This window comes from Phocoena phocoena, chromosome 3 (assembly GCF_963924675.1).
Source record: "Phocoena phocoena chromosome 3, mPhoPho1.1, whole genome shotgun sequence".
Classification (NCBI taxonomy): domain Eukaryota; kingdom Metazoa; phylum Chordata; class Mammalia; order Artiodactyla; family Phocoenidae; genus Phocoena; species Phocoena phocoena.
Window position 1 is genome coordinate 44,843,059 of NC_089221.1, and position 17,832 is coordinate 44,860,890.

A 17,832-nucleotide genomic window follows, 5' to 3' on the forward strand; every position below is an offset into this window, starting at 1 on the left:
CACTGCCTCCCCGATTTACCTTCCGGGTCTATTTTCTCTAACTAGCTTTGACTTTTCATTCTTAATGTATTGTTCTTACGAGTTTGACTTTGCAAACTTTTTCAAGATTTTTTTTTTCCCATTAGATTTCTAACCCCACAGGATATCATCATGATAGAAACTGTTTTAATGAATGAAAATAATGAATGGCCAAGAGAGGCCTGACAGCTGTAATTATAATGCATTTGTATCGTGTAAAATTTAGTATATTTAACAGACTTCTAAGCCATTAGAGATCAAGAAAAATCAATAAAGTAAACCACTACATGTTTTCTTTTCTGATGTAAATTTCTAATAACCAAATTTCATTAAGCATTACTCTGGGTAGACATGGTTCGTAGAACTAGGTTTATTGTGTCCATGTTGATTGCACAGAGGCTGATTGCTCAGCCATCTTGTGTGGCTTCTTAAAGTGCAGATTATAAAAATTTTATTTATTTATTTGCAATAACTCTTGAGTTATACAGCAATGAACAAAGTTTAGCGATAAGGTAAATTTTAAAGTAATGTATTTGCACTGATATTTAAAACGGTTTGATCTTCAAGATTCATATACTGTGTTATAACATCAAATGTATCTGTAATTGTTAACATGTACACAATTGAAATAGTAAGTACTATATTAGCTTTCCTTCAATTTTAGGTTATATTACTTACCCCTGATCATTTCATAGGAATAGTATGTCTGAGTTTTAGTTTTAATATAGAAATACAGACAACCTGGTAATATGTGTACCATGATAAAATGTAGGATATTAGTAATGTCTTACAAAGAAAGAACAATTAAGGGAGTTCATTACTTTGTTCCTATACGTATTAGGTAAATAAGATATAATCTCCCCTGTCAGCTCTTCTAAAGCAAATAAATTTTTCATGCCCATGTCTGAGTTCTCCAAAACCTTCCTTTTGGTTAATTAATTAATCAACTAAATAATGGTCACTTTGTAAGAGGTAGTAGCAGCCCTACAGTACTGGACATATGTGTATCCTGTGGTTGCAAGCTAGAACCAGGCAGTGTCTTTGCCCATGAGCTTCCTGGAGAGTCATGGTAACACCAAGCTGTGAGTGTCTAACCCTCTTCTTTGTCTACAAGTTGATATAGAATTATTTTTCTCTGGATTTTTCCAGTGCTTTACCCTATAATGTGACTTTAAAACCTTCCTTCTGACAACCAGTCATGAAAAAATGTCTGCTTCACTACCAAATCCATAGCTTTGCTTTTTTTTTTTCCCACTAGGACTATCTTTTCCCTTAATTTTTTCTGTAACTGCAAAATCATTTCCTCCGTCAACAGAATTGAAGAACTTCACCCTCAGACCTTCACACTGAATGGTTTTGTGTACTTCCTTTTCTTGTAGCACAACAAAGCTTTTGATTAAAACAATATTTTATTGCTATAGGATGGTGCTTCTGGAAATGTATTTTTCTTTTTTAGACCTGTTACAAACTACATGCACATCCTACAAGACTGAAAAAAAACCCCAAAAACAAAAAACCAGAACCCCACAACATTGCATTTAGCATCAGTTCCTATTTATGAATCTCTAGTGTGGAATATAAAACAAAGCCTTGTTGATATAGGAGCCCGTATGACACCAAGAACAACCTTTAGAGTCTACATTTATGATAGCACTCTCCTTAGAATTGCCTTTGAACTGAGAGCTGGATGGTAATGAGTCCACACAGCATAATTGATGCCTTGAGAGTGAGGCTGATGTGTGCTTTTGCTAGAAGACCTTCTAACCCCTGTTTAATTTTGATGTCCCAAGAGAAATTTTCATCAATTCTGTATTCTTAAAATAAGACTAAGTTCTTTTAATTAACCCCCAACATTACAAGAGGAACATATCATAATTCAACAGCCATTTAAAAATATCATCTGTGGGACTGATTAAATTTTTTAAAAGTAGCAAGAATTTGTATGAGTGAAACATAGGAAGATGGGTTTACAAAGGCTGGGCTCTGGGAGGCTGTGCCTGAAGGTAAGGATTTCATAACCAACTGGAACTTACATACGTTTAGTTAGTTACCTAAACCTAAATCCTATGGGGGCCTTTATGATTAACTTTTGGAAGCCCAGAATATTATTTTCTTTTACATTTGGCCTAGTTTGGCTATCACACAGCTATACAAAACCCCAAGGAGGGCATGGGGTGTGGGATTATACGTAAGGACAATTAGCGAAGGTGACTTGGAGCAGTGCCCTACTCCCCATCACAAGCTCCTTATCACCTTGCCTTTTCCAAGTAACCTTCTAGTGATTAAATCCACAAATACTTATTAAACATCTCCCATGTGCTGGGCTCTGGTGATGTACTGGTGAATAGAACACAGCCTTATTTTTAAGGGGTTAAATGCCTGGTGGGTGAACGTCACCCCTCAGCAGGCTGACATGTGGTCACTTTGCACTGATGCAAGAGTAGCCAGCTTGTGTTCTGATGGGGTACGGCCTGGGCTGCACCAGGCTTGCACCATATTTTGAATATAATTCCCCAGTACACAGATAATCATGGTTGCTGTATAGAGAGAAGGAGCATGGGGTGATATGAAGGAGGAGGGAGAAGCCCTTGAAGCTAGGGTGAGGGGGAGGGGAAGGGCGAGGCTAGGGAAGAGGACCCCTGAGCTGAGTCTCAGGATGAACAGGAGGCTGCTGGCGGTCAGTGGAGGAAATATCGCAGGTGTGAATGCAGCCAACTTGGAAAAAAATCAGAGAATCAAAAATGTATTTGGAACTAGGTATCTACACAAGTGTCAGTAAGGGTTTGGGATGGGAGTCTGGGTCCCATTAGGCATGAGAGAACTCTAGAATTGGATGTAACTTTCCCTCTGTGCACAGAAGATTTGACTAGGGGCCCCTTGGCCATGTGTCCATAGAGGCCAAGTCTCAGTGATCATCTTCTGTCCCCAGACTCTCATCTCTTAACCAAACTGCTGAGACAGAGTTTTAATGAGGCCCCTTTCTGCTACCACCCTAGGGATTCAATTTAGAACTTGAGGCCAGCTACTTTCCTCCTTGCTCTTTACTTGTTTCTTTCCTTGTGCCCCACTCTCTTTTGGCCTTTGTAGGTTTTGCACACATATATACACCTCTTCCACTGTGTAGACTGCTCTGAGACTCCCCTTCAGCTGTACTCTGCTCTTAGTGGAGATATGATACATGTTTAATAAACAAATACATGGATGGATAGGTAGTGAGATTTTTTCATGACGCACGCTGATCTGTTCATTGATAGATTGATATAGCTGACCACTTTTGAAAAATTAAGAACTGCTTTATTTTATGGTTAAATACTGTCTAATATTTACATCTCATATTGATAAAGTGGCTTGGGAACTATAATTGTTCACTCAGGAGAAGTCTCTAACATATAGCTTTAATAATTTCTTATGATAAATCTACCAGAATCAATTACTACTAATAATTATAGTGATTTTCTGTTTATTTGTTTTAATATATAATATTTTATAAAAACATGAAAAATTTATAAGTACAACAACCACTCCCTCAAATAAAACCCGACTTACCTGTTTTTTTTAAAATTAATTTTTATTGGAGTAGAGTTGATTTACAGTGTTGGGTTGGTTTCTGCTGTGCGGCAAAGTGAATCAGTTATACATATATATATATATGTCCACTCTTTTTTAGATTCTTTTCCCATGTAGGTCATTACAGAGTATTGAGAAGAGTTCCCTGTGCTATACAATAGGTGTTTATTAGTTACCTATTTTATGTACAGTCGTGTGTATATCTGACTCATCTGTTTTTTAAGGCAGGCGTGGGCAAGAGGGAGGACGAAGTGGCATTTTGAAGTGAGGTGAGGTGCCACGTGGTCAGTTCCAGGAAGCACTTGGAAGGATAATTGGGGTGTAAGAATTGTTTTAGTGGTGCAGCTACCACAGCTCCCAGCCCCCAGCCTGTGCTGGCCTACTTTCTGTGAGGAAGACCAGTGTTCAGTCCACAGGGTGATAGGGCTCCCCACTGATGTTTAACAATACTGGAAATGAATTTTATGGCAGTTCTTCCTAACTTTTAACTTTAAAGTATGCCATAGATCAGCTTTTAGTTAGTTCGATTGACTTGTAAACAAAGTTGTTAAGAGGAGGAATGGATTCCTGTGTGCAGTAGGTGAACCTTGGAATATATCTTGATTCTAAGGAAAGAGGAGGAGAAGCAGGGGAGGAAGGTTGTGCAAATGGAAGTGTCAGTATTCACAGCGGCTTGGCCACTGCTGATGTGAAGCAGATATTATCCAAGACTGAGGCAAGCTCCAAGCTGTATTGTGATTCTGAAAGGTGGAGAGAGTAACAGCAAAAATTGTGAATACTGATCACTTAGTGTGTGCCCATCTCTTTGCTAAATGTTTTCCTACACACACCAGTTCTTTAATCATCATGACAGTCCTCACAAGGTACCCATCTTAGAAGGATTAAACTGAAGCTTAATGAGAAAAGTGACCAAAGATACACAGAGGGATAGCGGCAGTGTCCAGCAGATCAATTCCAGAGCTTTGCCTGGAGATGGGCTTAAAGAAAGGGTGCAGGGCATCTGACTGGCAGCCAGTGAGAGAGGCAGCCAACTAGGACTATGCCTGTGAAGACTTTGTATTCCCTGTTGGGAAACATCATCTTAAAGTGTCCAAATACCATCTTAGAGCGAAGGCCAGGGTGAATATTGAAGTCAAAAGAAAAGCAAATAAAATTCTTGAGAATTTTAGCAGGTTCTTCCATGTTATTGATTGGAATATCAAGACCTCTCATTCTCTAAGTGGAGAAAAAGAAATGGTGACTTACTGCCTGGACTGAGAAAGAATCTATTATCTAAAATAAGAAAATAGCATAAGAGTGATTTCAGGAGGGAATAGTAGGATGGGCTACTAAAAAGCAAAAACTAAATCATTATGGTAAATGAATGCTTTGGATTGCAGCCATGTGGGAAGTGAAGTCCTCCAGGTGTCCGTCTTCAGACCCCAAATGGCATTGTCTCCAAATATGTAGATTTGACCATGACATGCCAAGGGTGAATAGTAGAAAGTGTGGCAAGGACTTTCTACTTTCAAGGGATTTAGGAAGCGTGGTGAGCATGGGAGAGCCTGGGGTAATTGAATCCATCTGACGGTCTCTGAAGCAGGCCAAGAGTAGAAGTCAACCAAAACGGTTAGGAACTACAGATTATAGAGGTGAAGGTGGCAAAACTTGAGAATAATAAAATGTTAGGTCAAAAGAAAGACCTTAATGATCAGACCATCTTAAGAATATGAGCTGGAGTCAGGGATAATTCACTTGGGAGCTGAGATAATTCAGAGTGTGAGGGGACCCAGGGCCTGAAAGGACTTGAAGGGAAGAACTTAACAGACAGAGGAAACCACTCTGAATGTAGGTATGATCTGACACAGGCTGGGGCTGGAGAGATCCTTAAGGCTAATTTACTGAGTCCAGTCTTTCATTAAAACTCAAACAACAAAACATGAAAAAAGCCTTTCAGCCACCAAGTTGTGTTTGCTGTTTCTTCTTCATTCTGGGGAGACTGGCTTTGTGACTGCTCAAGTATCATGCCTGATTTCTTGCACATTTTCATTAAGATCATCTATGAGTCCTTGTCTACACAACGGGATTGTGATTGTCAAATGCTGGAACACAGCAGTCTCTCTTCTCTGAAAGAGTGTTTGCTGCTCTGGGAATGTGCTGCCCAGGGTCAAGTATATAGAAGGGGAAGACCCAGGATAAGAAGGCTAACTTGGGGTTTGGAGGCAACGTAACTTACTTTCCAGGGGAAAACTTTTTGACTGGTAGGATATGACTCAATGTAGTTTATTCTTTCTTAAGTCAAGGGAAGCAGTCTTTCTGGGGAATCTCAGGAGACACAGCTGGGGAATCATTTCTGGTAGTTGGGACTAGTAAGGCCTCCTGAGGGTTTTCTTAGTTATCTTTTTGCTGATGGCATGGCAGCACATTATCTGTTGACAGGAATGGGCAAGGAGACCCTTTGGGGTAGAGTTTAGGAGAGGGGGGGACAGAACTTACAGAGAAGGTAGGAAATCTAGAAGAAAGTGAGGGCAGTGGAATATCAGAATTACACCTGCCTGTTGATGGTTTCTCTTCCTTTAGTTATGTCACGAGGTCCAGGAAAAATAACACTGAAGAAGCTACAGAAAAGACAGTCCTAGTATTTGGTGCAGGATCTGGATTGCTCATCGGGGCCAGCCTCGGTGTAATGCAGAGCATGCAGACAGGGCACAACTTCTTTGGTCCACGTAGTGTTCTACAAAGGTTTTTAAAATTTTTAGTTTAAGTATTTGCAAAATAAGTAGATTCCTGAATTCCTACTTCTCTTGGGAAAAAAAAAGGAAGATCAAGCAACATTGGACCTCATTCCCAAACTACAGCTGAATAGCAGCTATACCCTTTAGCAGGGGTGCAAGTTCTCCTTTCTCCCTTGACCCCCATGTTCCTGTGGCATTGCTCCCACCCAACTTCATCCATGCTCCATGTAGGCATGTGAGTTTAATATGTTCTGAGAAACTGAAGAGGAGCATGTGTTTTGGAGGGGTGGGGAGGGAAAAAGACAGATGGAAGCCTGTGTTCTGGGATCCTTTGTTGTTCTGGGGATGAGCTGGTATTCACAAGAGAGAAAAAATACTATGGTGCTGAATTTCTTTAATTACATGACAACTGTCCAATGTAATACTTAGTCTTTAGGAGTTTAAAAAGGAATTCAATTTGAAATATGGTAAAGGCAAGAAGGGAAGTTCTGTTCTTCATTGTTTTATTGAGTTTGGGATATGGTAGAATGGGTTTGTTTTACAGAAGGAAGGATTTTAACTAAACAATTAGAAGAAAATTGCTGAGAATATAATGCATTACAACTCTGTTTTTTGGTGCACTGTCTCTGTTGCTGCTTTGAAGAGAAAATTAAGAGGTTTAGTGCCTCCAATTTTCTCCTGTTTTGGTTGGACAGGTTGAAAAAGAATGGACTGAGTTTTTAAATGGTGTTATCTCATTCTGGACCTTTTTTCCTCCTCTTTAAAGCAGGAATTCTGTCCTTATGAGGGAAATGAATGTGTTTTCACTTCTTCAGATCCCTTTCCTCTGAAACTATGAGTTCTTTGAAAAAGGGCACCCAAAGATGCCACAATATAAGAATTTGCCCAAGGAAAGCATTGGTTGAAGCATTCAGAGCAAGTCCTCCTTTTGTTACATCCAGCTATAAATGGAATTTGGGTCAAACTAGTAGAGTATCTGAAATAGACTTTGGGATTGAAATAAAAGAAGAAAAATTATTTTGATGGTATCGCTGGTAAACATTGATGATATTTTCAGTTCTAACCAAAAAGGAAAGAAGAAGGGCTTCAGGTTAGATAGAAGGTTAATTAGAAGTACTGTGTGGGACGTAAAAATGCAAAAGAATTCAGGAATATTAACCCAAGGGCAGCTTTGCCAAAGGAAGTGAAGTGACTGAGGAGAGATATAAAGCAGAATTTTATTTATTTTATGTAAATCAAACATTCATTTACGGAAATGAAAGGTTAGCATATGACTCACACGTCACTCCTTGCTCTAAAACTTTGGATGACTCCCATTCGCCGTGGAACAAAGTCCAAACAGCTTAGTATAGACTTTAGGGCCCTGTATTATCTGGCTCCAATCTACTTCCCAAGCCTGGTATTTCCCATCCTCTCTTCCCCCATCCAGGAATCTTATGTCTCAGGCTTCTGGACTAGTTGCTACTCCCATTCCCTTGGACTCGCTGATATTGGTTACTCCACTGGGAATGTCCTTTCCATCTTCTCTGTCCTTTGGCCTTCCATCAGTCTCAGATGCTCTCCAGTTTCCCCAGAAGGAATTAATCTCTTGCCTTTCTCAATCCTACAGCACTTAGCTTATATTCTTGTTGTAGTTCTTATCCCTTTCTGTTTTGTGTTATTTTGTACATTGTTGTCTCCCTCACTATACTCTCTAGATCGTGTCCACATTTTATTTCTAACAGTGCCTACCACAGGGTCTTGCAAATTTAGTTGTTTAATCATTGGGTATTGACCTCTACTTACAATGTTTATTTTTAAACGGATACTTGATTGATTGGGTTATGATAACATTCCAACATGTTCTGTGTATAAGTTCTAATTGAACACATCCAATACCAAACTCATCAGCTTCTCCAATATGCTCTGTTTATACCAGTGACCTCAACATTTTCAAAATCATTCAATTTTCTAATTTGGGGGTCATTTTTGACTTAATCATTTTCTTCTTTTTTTTTTTTTAAACATAATGTGGTATGACATTCAAATTCTATTGGGTATTCTTTGAAATAATTTCTATTTTCTTATTTCTGCCCCTATTTGCTCTTAGTTCAGGCCTGGGTCACTTCACGGTTAGCTAAGTTCCAGAGTACCTTGCTGAATAACTCTTCCAACACCAAACCCTTCTGAAGACCACTGCCAGCTAACTCTTAAATCATGTATACTGAAATCTCCCAGGCTCCAAATTTGCTACCACATAAAATCTAAACTTCTCTGCCCTGCTCTGGTTCTACAGTAACTATCCAAACATAGCAGTTAAGAACACAGCTCTAGAATCTGGCAGAGCTAGGCTCATCCCCACACTTATTAGGTCTGTAAACTGGGGCATTCCAGAACTTCCCAACGTCTCAGTTTCCTCTTCTCTAAGCTGAAGATAAGTGTATCTACCGCATAAAGTTGTCTTTGGTTTGGCAAGAGATGATGCCTGTAAAGCGTTTAGCAGAGTGCGTAGTAAGAGCAAGAGTGCAGTAGGTGTGGTCAACTATCATTACTGCAAAGGAGGTGAAGCGCAGGAAGCAGAACAGCCCTGGAAGGGCCCTAATGGGGACTGAGCAGACCCTTTGTGTGGGGCAGGAGTCTATGTATCAGTGCTAAGTAAAGGAAGTTAGGGATAGCTAACGGGAGGTGGACAATTGGTGAAAGACCCTGAAGCCAATGCTGAGTGGTTTGAATTCCATAAGCCGGGTAGGGATTGGTCATCCTACCAGTCCCTACCCGGCTTATGTCAGGGGTGGCTACACTGAGTAGAGGTGGAAACTAAACTGTTTCTCAGGATTCATTGATTTAGACAGTGTACAATCGTAGAAAAAGGCGAGAGGAGTCTCTTACTGATCTAGATGCAGTGCTTTCGTACCGCTGGGGGGTTCTGTTTGCACCTTTGAGCCCGTGTTGGCCTGATGCTCACTGGAGTCCTGCGGTAGAGCTGAGCATGGTCCATGGAGAGGGCAGGGAGGGTCGTGGCAGCCCATGTAGGCTTCTCATAAGTGACCCCACCACGTGAACCATGCCCTTCCTCACAGTCAGTGGTGATTATTGGCAGAAACTAGAAACCTATAACTGGTCTGTGGTCCACTAGGCATCAGCAAGGGTTGTTGACACTGTTCTGAAGCACCCAGTTCTGGCCACTTCTTACTGGCTCAAGATGATTTACCTGTCCAGTAAGGACGCTATATATACCTTGCAGTTTAGAGCATGCAGTTTAGAGCATGCAGTTTAGAGCATGAGCATTTGTTTAGGTAGTTAGAATTCTAAATACCTTTTGAACATTTTCTAATTTGTGTCTGAACATCTACAGATCATTTGTAAGACAAAAATTCACAGTTCTATGTGAATGATAGTTTAGACGTCAGCAGAGATCACATATTTATACAATATACAGTATATCTTTACTGTTTGCTTCAGGATGTGTGGCGAATTGGCTAATACTACTGGTTGTCAGGGATGGCACAGACAGTGGCACTGCAGGATCTTGTGTGCTGTACAGAAGAAACCTGCAATCATATCGACTAGGATAACCTTTAGTCCTGTTACATGGGCTTCCTGGCATAGTCCTGGAGACAGCATGGAAGAGAGGAAAGAACACTGACTGCTCCCAGGGCTCCGGGGGGGTTCCAGATGTTTCACTAACCACTTAGGTGGCTTTGGGCAAGCCACTGAGCTGCTGTGACTTCAGTGTCCTCATCTAGAAGATGACGTGAGGAGATTTCTTCTTATTTGGCAGATTGAACATATGTGTTTGTCTACCTGTTCTCTGAAAGCACCACTACACTTTGCAGTAAGGAAGTAAAAGGCAATAAAATCAAGGACAAAGAGAGCAGGAGAAGACGCAGAGCAGTAACATTTTGAACGCAGGAAAGGTGTGAACAAGGGTTAAGCAAGCTGACTTGAAGAAACGGAAACCTCAGCCAGGAGTAGGGGAGGCCCCGAAGCAATAATGTTCGTCCTGCAGAGACTCAGCAAGGCTCAGTGATTTGGGACCCCAGGTACTTCTGAAACTGGGGGTACATTCAGGTCAGAAGTAGAAAAATTGGCTAAAGATATGGATCAAAAGCAGATATACAAAGATACCCTCCCTGCCCCTGCCCCCCCTGCCCCATATCTCTGGGGCTTCAGCTGGGAAAGCTGGGCTGACCCATTTCTGGTTCATAGGGTCTTTCATCCTCCAGCAGGCTAAGCCCAGGCTTTTCCCCTTGGCTGGGCAGGTTACCAAGAGAGCAAGTCGAAGCCTGCAAGGATGCTTGAGTCTTAGACTGGGAAATGACACAGCATCTCTTCCATGCATTTAGCTGGGCAAAGCAAGCCACAAGCCCAGCTCAGATTCAAGGGGAGGAGAGAGAGATTCTACCTCTTGATGGACAGGGCTGTAAAGTCACATGAGCTACAAAGGGGTATGGATACAAAGAGAGGAAAACTTGGGGCCAGTTTTGCAAACAATCTACCATAAGACACCATAAGGATGGGATTCCTGAAAAAACCCACAGGTTTCAAACTTGCACCCTAAACATAAAAGGCCACATGGGAAAAAGAAAAAAGAAAGAAAGATTGGGGCAGAGAACTCAAAATTTATGCAAAGCATTAATAAAAACAATAATTGATATTCAGGGAAATAACTTGGTCTGTGAAGGCAGGCAACTTATTGTGGCTGGGGCCTGTTATGGCTGGTATGTAATAAGAAGCTGGAGAAGTAATTGGGTGGGAATGTTGGCAGCACTTACATGAGGGCAGGGCTGCTAGTAACTCACACAGTGTAGACAGAAGCGGCATTTTAAGTCAGTTTGGCTGCTCTTAAGGTCCTGAGAGGCAGTCCAACCTGCCAGGAGTCAAAAGCTATGCAGGGCTAGGCTGTAGCCTCTTTGGGGTAGAAGCCCAGGTAGAGGTGCTTGTTTTTAATTTTCAAAATACAGGCAAAACGGTTCCTGTTGCCAATGCAGCAACTGATACGAAGGCTTTTCCCTTGTCTGCTGAAATCTGAAATTCCACTCCACAGTCTGTTCTCTCATGCTTAGGAAATATCACATGTGAATTAGTGTGACTTCTCCATTATACTGACAATTTTTCTCTATGCCAATCGCAGAGGAACTAATTTGTATGGTAGAACCACACCTTGTAGTGGAATAGACTCTACTGAGGGGTTAAGTAAAAGTCTGCATAGTGCATGGAGAGGTCCTCAGCCTCCTTTCCCAACTTGCCTTCAAGAGCAGGCCTCCAGCCAGGCTTGCACCACCTGGGCAAGAGAGTGAAGGGTGAAATGAGCCAGAGAGGAAAGATGTACAGACAGTATCAGTTAAGGGTCTATCAAACAATCCCACAGTGAAGTGTATTACTTCAAGCTCCCAGTAGAGCTCCCAGTCAGCTTCTTGTTGCCTCACTTTTAAAGTATGAGTGATGGCCAAGAACATCAGTCATCTGAAAACAGCTGTTAATGTAAAGACAGACCCCAACAAGGCAATGGAAACAAGAGGGCCGTGAAAGAAGCTGAGAAAATGCAAGAAACAGAAAAGAAAAACCTAAAAGAAGTAAAACTATGAATAATATCCTCAGGGAGATAAAAGATGATATTATCTATAAAGCAAGAACAGAATGACGTAAAAAGAAATATTCAGAGAACCAAAAAGAGGTCTTAGAGCTTAAAAACAAGATTGCACAAATAAACATTTTAATAGCACAATTGGAAGATAAAATCTCCCAGAAAGTACAACAAAATGATAAAGAAGCAGAAAAATAGGAGAAAAGAAATTTAAAACAAAGGATTAATCCAGTAGGTGCAAAATCCAACTTTTTTTTTTCCGTAAAGGAAAAAAAAATCGTTTCTAGAACTGAGAGATGTAAATTCTAGATTGAAATTTTAAAGTTACAACTAGATGGGAGAATTTATCTCACAGCTCATATCATTGTAAGACTTAAAAATACTGGCACAGAGAAAATGTCCTAAAAGCTTGGAAAAAAAAAAAAACACAACAGACTATAATCAAATGAATGAGAATTGGAGTGTCATCAGTCTTCTCAATAGAAAAATGAGAAATTCTGAGGGAAAATGATATCCAAGCTACAGTTTCATACCCAGCCAATCTCACAATTAATCTGAGGACAATAAAGCTTTTTTCAGACATGTAAGGTCTCAAAACTGTATCTGCCATTTACCTCTTCTTAGTTAGTAATAGTATATGTGCTCTAGGAAAACTAGAGGATATATTCCAGGAAAGAGGAAAACAAGGGATCCAGAAAATCAGAAACTCAACTCAGGAGATAAACCAAAGAAGTCTCCAGGATGATGGTGAAGGAAGATTCAGATACAAAAGCTGTGAAACAGACTTGGAGAGCAACAAATCCAGAGAGAACAGGGGCACAGAAGGCTCCAGAAAGGTGTTACAAGGGGAAGGATAAAGCTCATAGAATTCTAATGTGCTTGATGCATTGAGAAAAGATTTATTCCTTTGATACAGATTTTGGGGATGGATATACAGAATATTAATTAAACAAAGAAAAGAGACTGTTATTAACTCTAAAATTGTATGTACGTAGAAATGTGGATGATACTGAGATGGTCATAGTACTGTAAATACTGAATAATGATTCCATAATAATTAATGATATAATGTACTGGAGTCTGGGAAACAGGGAATTCATGAACATGCGGAGGCATCAAGAATGCTAAATCTGGGCTTCCCTGGTGGCGCAGTGGTTGAGAGTCTGCCTGCCGATGCAGGGGACACGGGTTCGCGCCCCGGTCCGGGAAGCGACTGGGCCCGTGAGCCATGGCCGCTGAGCCTGCGTGTCCGGAGCCTGTGCTCCGCAACGGGAGAGGCCACAACAGTGAGAGGCCCGCGTACCGCAAAAAAAAAAAAAAAAAAAAAAAAAAAAAAGCTAAATCTTCCTATTCCTTAATAGGAAGACAGATAATATCTAAATCTGAAACATCAAGAAATAGCTACATAAATATGTTATTTAAAAATAAGGAGACAAAAACTAAAACGAACATCTAAAAAGAATTATTAGTTGCCTCTGAGGGGAAGAAATTGGTGGTAGAAAGAGATGGGACAGGGAAATCTGTGTTTTTTTTTTTTTTAAATTATAAGCCTTTTATAACGAAATACCTTTAAAATATGCATATGTAACTTTCATAAGAATCAAAAGGTTAAAAAGTATTGAATCCTCACTAGAAAGAACTTTCTAAACTCACCATCCAGAGATAATCACTAATATTACTTTCACACATTTTTCCTACATAGTTGAGACCTTGTAATATACAATTTTGTTTCTTGCTTTCCTTACATATCAGTGTATCAGAAACATTCCCCCAGTATTATATAAAACGCAAACAATAAATATCTCGATGAAGAAGAGCTTCTGGTAGATATTCTGGAATATCTTCATAAGATAAAATAATGAGCTAGGCTAGACACAAGAACCATATTTCCTGGAATTGAATGGGGGATGTTCCAATTTCCAGTTATGCTGTCTTCTTATCAAGTCATGTTTCCTTTTTTTTTTTGCGGGGGGGGAGGGGTAGTTCAGTATATGCGATATTTGAATGTATAAGCATCTGTGTCCATGGAGACATGCTGTCACCTTCAGGAAAAGTGACTCTGTGACATACAAGTTGCTTCAATTCAGTTTCACTGTATTTGGCAGTAAAAATGACATCTTGTATATGCATACTGTCCTTTAAAGCTGTCTTTACCTTATCTCACTTGATTTTCAGAATAACTGTGAGATAGGTAAACAGATGATTTTTTTTGTGCAACCCACATTAATACTTAATATAATATAAACACTAATGACAATATCTACCCTAAATAAAACTCTGCATTTGTCTAAGAAAGGGCTTTTTTGTGTAAAATTGCATGAGGTTCTTTGTTTAGGAGCATTGGGCTGTAGAAAATTCATGGAAACGCTGTAACTCTGATGAAATTTTGTTCCTTTGCTCACTCTGTCCATCCGTCCATCCATCCATCCACCCACCCATCATGTGTTGTCTGTGGACTGTAAAAGACATCATACGGATAATCAGATACTTTTTGACCAATTATTGAATCGTATCTGAGTTATAACATGAGTTTCTATTCTCTTGCTCTGATGGTAGTTTCCCTGAAGGCTTTTACCCTTGAATAGAATAAGCTCAGGATTGTGGTATTTGCACGATCACAGCAAAGTCAGAGGCAGTAGGTGAGTAGGGCTGCTCCCTTAAAAGAGTAAGGAGAGAGAGCCATCCCCTTTTATGCAAGCACCCTGAACTCTGAGCTGGTCTGGGAACTAAAGGACTGGGTGGGTCAGGATAAAATGTCCTAATCCTAAAAAACCAACCAACCAACCACCAACCAATCACCATTTCTTTGTCTAAAAACACAGAAATAGAGTTCAGAACCCATTCAAAAGGCATGTTGTGAGGATCACAGTAAGTTTTCTCATTGTTTTAAGATGTTTAGGAATCTCCATGGTGAAGGAGTTGGAAGCTTTCTAATTTTGACACATGAAAAATAGTCAAGGTTCAGCCCATCCAGCCTTGGTAAAGCTTGAGGGAGAACACAGGAAAGAATGAAAATGGAGCCTACAATTCTGGGTAAACTGTACTCTTCCAGCTTGGGGTCTGGCTTCTCTGGAAAGTGCAGGGAAGGTGGTGTAAGTTCCCTCTTTCCACCCTTCTCAAAGCTCTTAGAGAAGTTCTTTCAGCTGTCATCTCTGTGGACTGTGTGTGTGTGTGTGTGTGTGTGTAACAATGTGTCTGCCCGGAGAAAGACTTCCATCTACATTCTGGTTCTTCTTAATTTTCATTTCCTTAGAGTCTATTTAATTCTTTAAATTTCATAATTTTTTTTAAAGCAAAGGAATTCCTTTGATTTATAATTTTTTAAGAACTTACCATTGTCTTGCTGTGATCCAAAGAATAGGGTGAGTGGAAGAGCAGGTCCTACCAGAGAGTTCTGGGGCCATTGACTGCCTCACCCCTTCCCACCCCAATTAACTATGAGAATAAAAACAGCCACCAAACCTGTTATCCTTATCAGAAACCTAAATGTTCCGTTTTATATCACACACGTGAAATAGTGAAAATAAATTAATTGACGGCACTGTAGACTCTGAGTCATATAGACTTTTAAAAAGTTGTAAACAATTGCTTGCCATACAACCAAAGGTATGTTTTTTTCTTTGCAGTGTTATGAATGTGGGAAATGTGTGCATTGTATGCCTGCAGACCTTGTGGCTCCTGCCCTTGGAGCTAGGAATGCGGTGCTGTTGAGGATCCCTTTTCATCCCCTAGGTGGCAGCAGCATTCTGTCTGGCTCACGGGGGATATTGCTCTGTAGCACAGTGCACCTCTATTAAAGGGAGAAGCTGCAAGCCCCACCTCTTTAAGTCCTTACACTCAAATTTATGTTGTTCCTTCATATTTACTGCTATTTCTGAGGCTGTCTGACTTAGTGAGTCTACTATTTACTAATGAGAATAAATGGCTTTCTCTTTTGTATGGAAAAATAATGGCTTTTTATTTCTAGAACCGTTCATACATCTAGACCAGGGTTTCTCAACCGTGGCATTGACATTTTGGGCTGGATAATTCTTTGTTGTGGGGCCTGTTCTGTGCATTATAGGTTGTTTAGCAGCGTCTCTGGCCTTTACCCACTAGTCACCAATAGCACCCTTACCTACCCTCCCCATTTGTGACAACCAAAGATGTCCCCAGACATTGCCATATGTCCTCTGGGGGAAAACATTGCTCCTAGTTGAGGACCACTCAGCAAGGTGGTTTTAAGTCTTTCCAAAGATTGGACCCTGCATTCCTACCCATTTAATTTTATATGAGTGTGTAAATTAAATCATATATATTTATAGCTTAAATATATTCTGCTTTTTTGTTTATTTGATTAGAGGATACCTTTTTTAGAGAAGAAAAATAAAGTAGAAAAGAAAATTAAAGGTACAAGTATAGATGTTATACATCTCACCCTGGCCCCAGGAGGAGGTTGAGGTTTTCAAATTATAGTTTCCTGTTAATAATAATAACCACAGACATGTGGTTCTATTACTTTTTATTCCTTTTGATTTTAACCAGCCTAGCTGAAAGTGAATCATGAAAAGGAGAAACACCATAAGAGGTTATACCTGCAAACAATTTTTCAGTAGTTGAAAAATTTTCAAAGAATTATAGAATCTCAAGTTGGAAAGGACTTTAGGGGTAGCTTGGTCCAACTTTGGAATCTCTTAAATCTGGGATGCAGGCATCGGGTGTGAACTGAGTAGAAGGGAGGGGAGTATCATTACAGATGCTCAGGTCTGTGGCCTCTTCTAGGTAAGCAAGGTGAAAGCCAATTTAGAAGAGAGAGATTTAGTTCTTTGCAAAACAAAACAAAGTAAGGCAAAGTACACAAAACAAAAGCTAGCCCTTCCCTCACTCAGTCTTAGACTGTGAGTTCCCAGAAGAAGATGGCACTAGGATGAGAGGACACTATTAGGGCAGGACCCCTGAATCAGGCCCACCTGAGACAGGGTTAGAACCCAGGTGTGATAACAAAAACTCCACTTATGTTAAGTACGCACTTCCTTTTTCTGTTTGATCCAAACACTCTTTACATTATCAGAGCTTTCAAGTGACTGAGTGGGAGGAAGAAATGGATGTGAGACCAGAACCTAAATATGAGTAAATTCTAAAGGTGTGTTCCCCACCCCCTCCCTCTTTGGGATGCCTCCAGTTTTAGAGGAGGGAGATACTTCTCTGGGCAACCAACCAAATCAGACTTGGACATGTATTCAGAGAACCCTGTCAGCTGGGAGAGGACCATGTTCCCACCTTCAGAACAGATATGATTTCCCAAGTAGAAGGGATGATTTCACTGGTGAAGAAAGAAACAAAGGCCAGAAAATGAAGTCCATTTGGCATCATTTGGGTCATCTTCATCTGAGAATGTAAAATTTGTGATGGAATCATGGGACAAAACACATGGTATCAAAGGGTTTAATATTGAGTGAGGCCTGGTGGGGGGTGGGGATAGTGTGGAAGAGCAGAGAGATAAGGCCAGTTCAAATGTACAGGAGGTAGCTGTTCCTTAAAGGCATAGTCACATTCTACTTGAATTTTTCTACATTGTTGGGTTAAGCTCTTTCAAGAATGTCTGTCCTGTTGGGGAATGAGATATTTCCTAAAACTCATTTCCCCTCCCATGAATCCCATCGGTCAAGGACTGACATCCAAACGGTAGCCCTAGAGAGAGCAAGGTCCCAGTGAGAGACACATCTGAGGAGGTCTCCCAGCAGTGACTTGATTCTGTGGCCTCCATCCAAGATGTTCAGATTCAAGTAGCATCCTAATGATCTTTGCACTGCAATATGGGCCACAAAGCACTGTGGGTACTCTGGGAGGCTGGGTATGTGGAGCAAGTGAAGGTCATCAGTGAACTGGGGCCCGGGCCAGGGGTAAAACTCGATTCCCTAATTCTTGTTCCAGAATTCCAGCAGCTTGGCTTCACTAGGGCTGTTCATAGAGCTGTCATTTAATTTT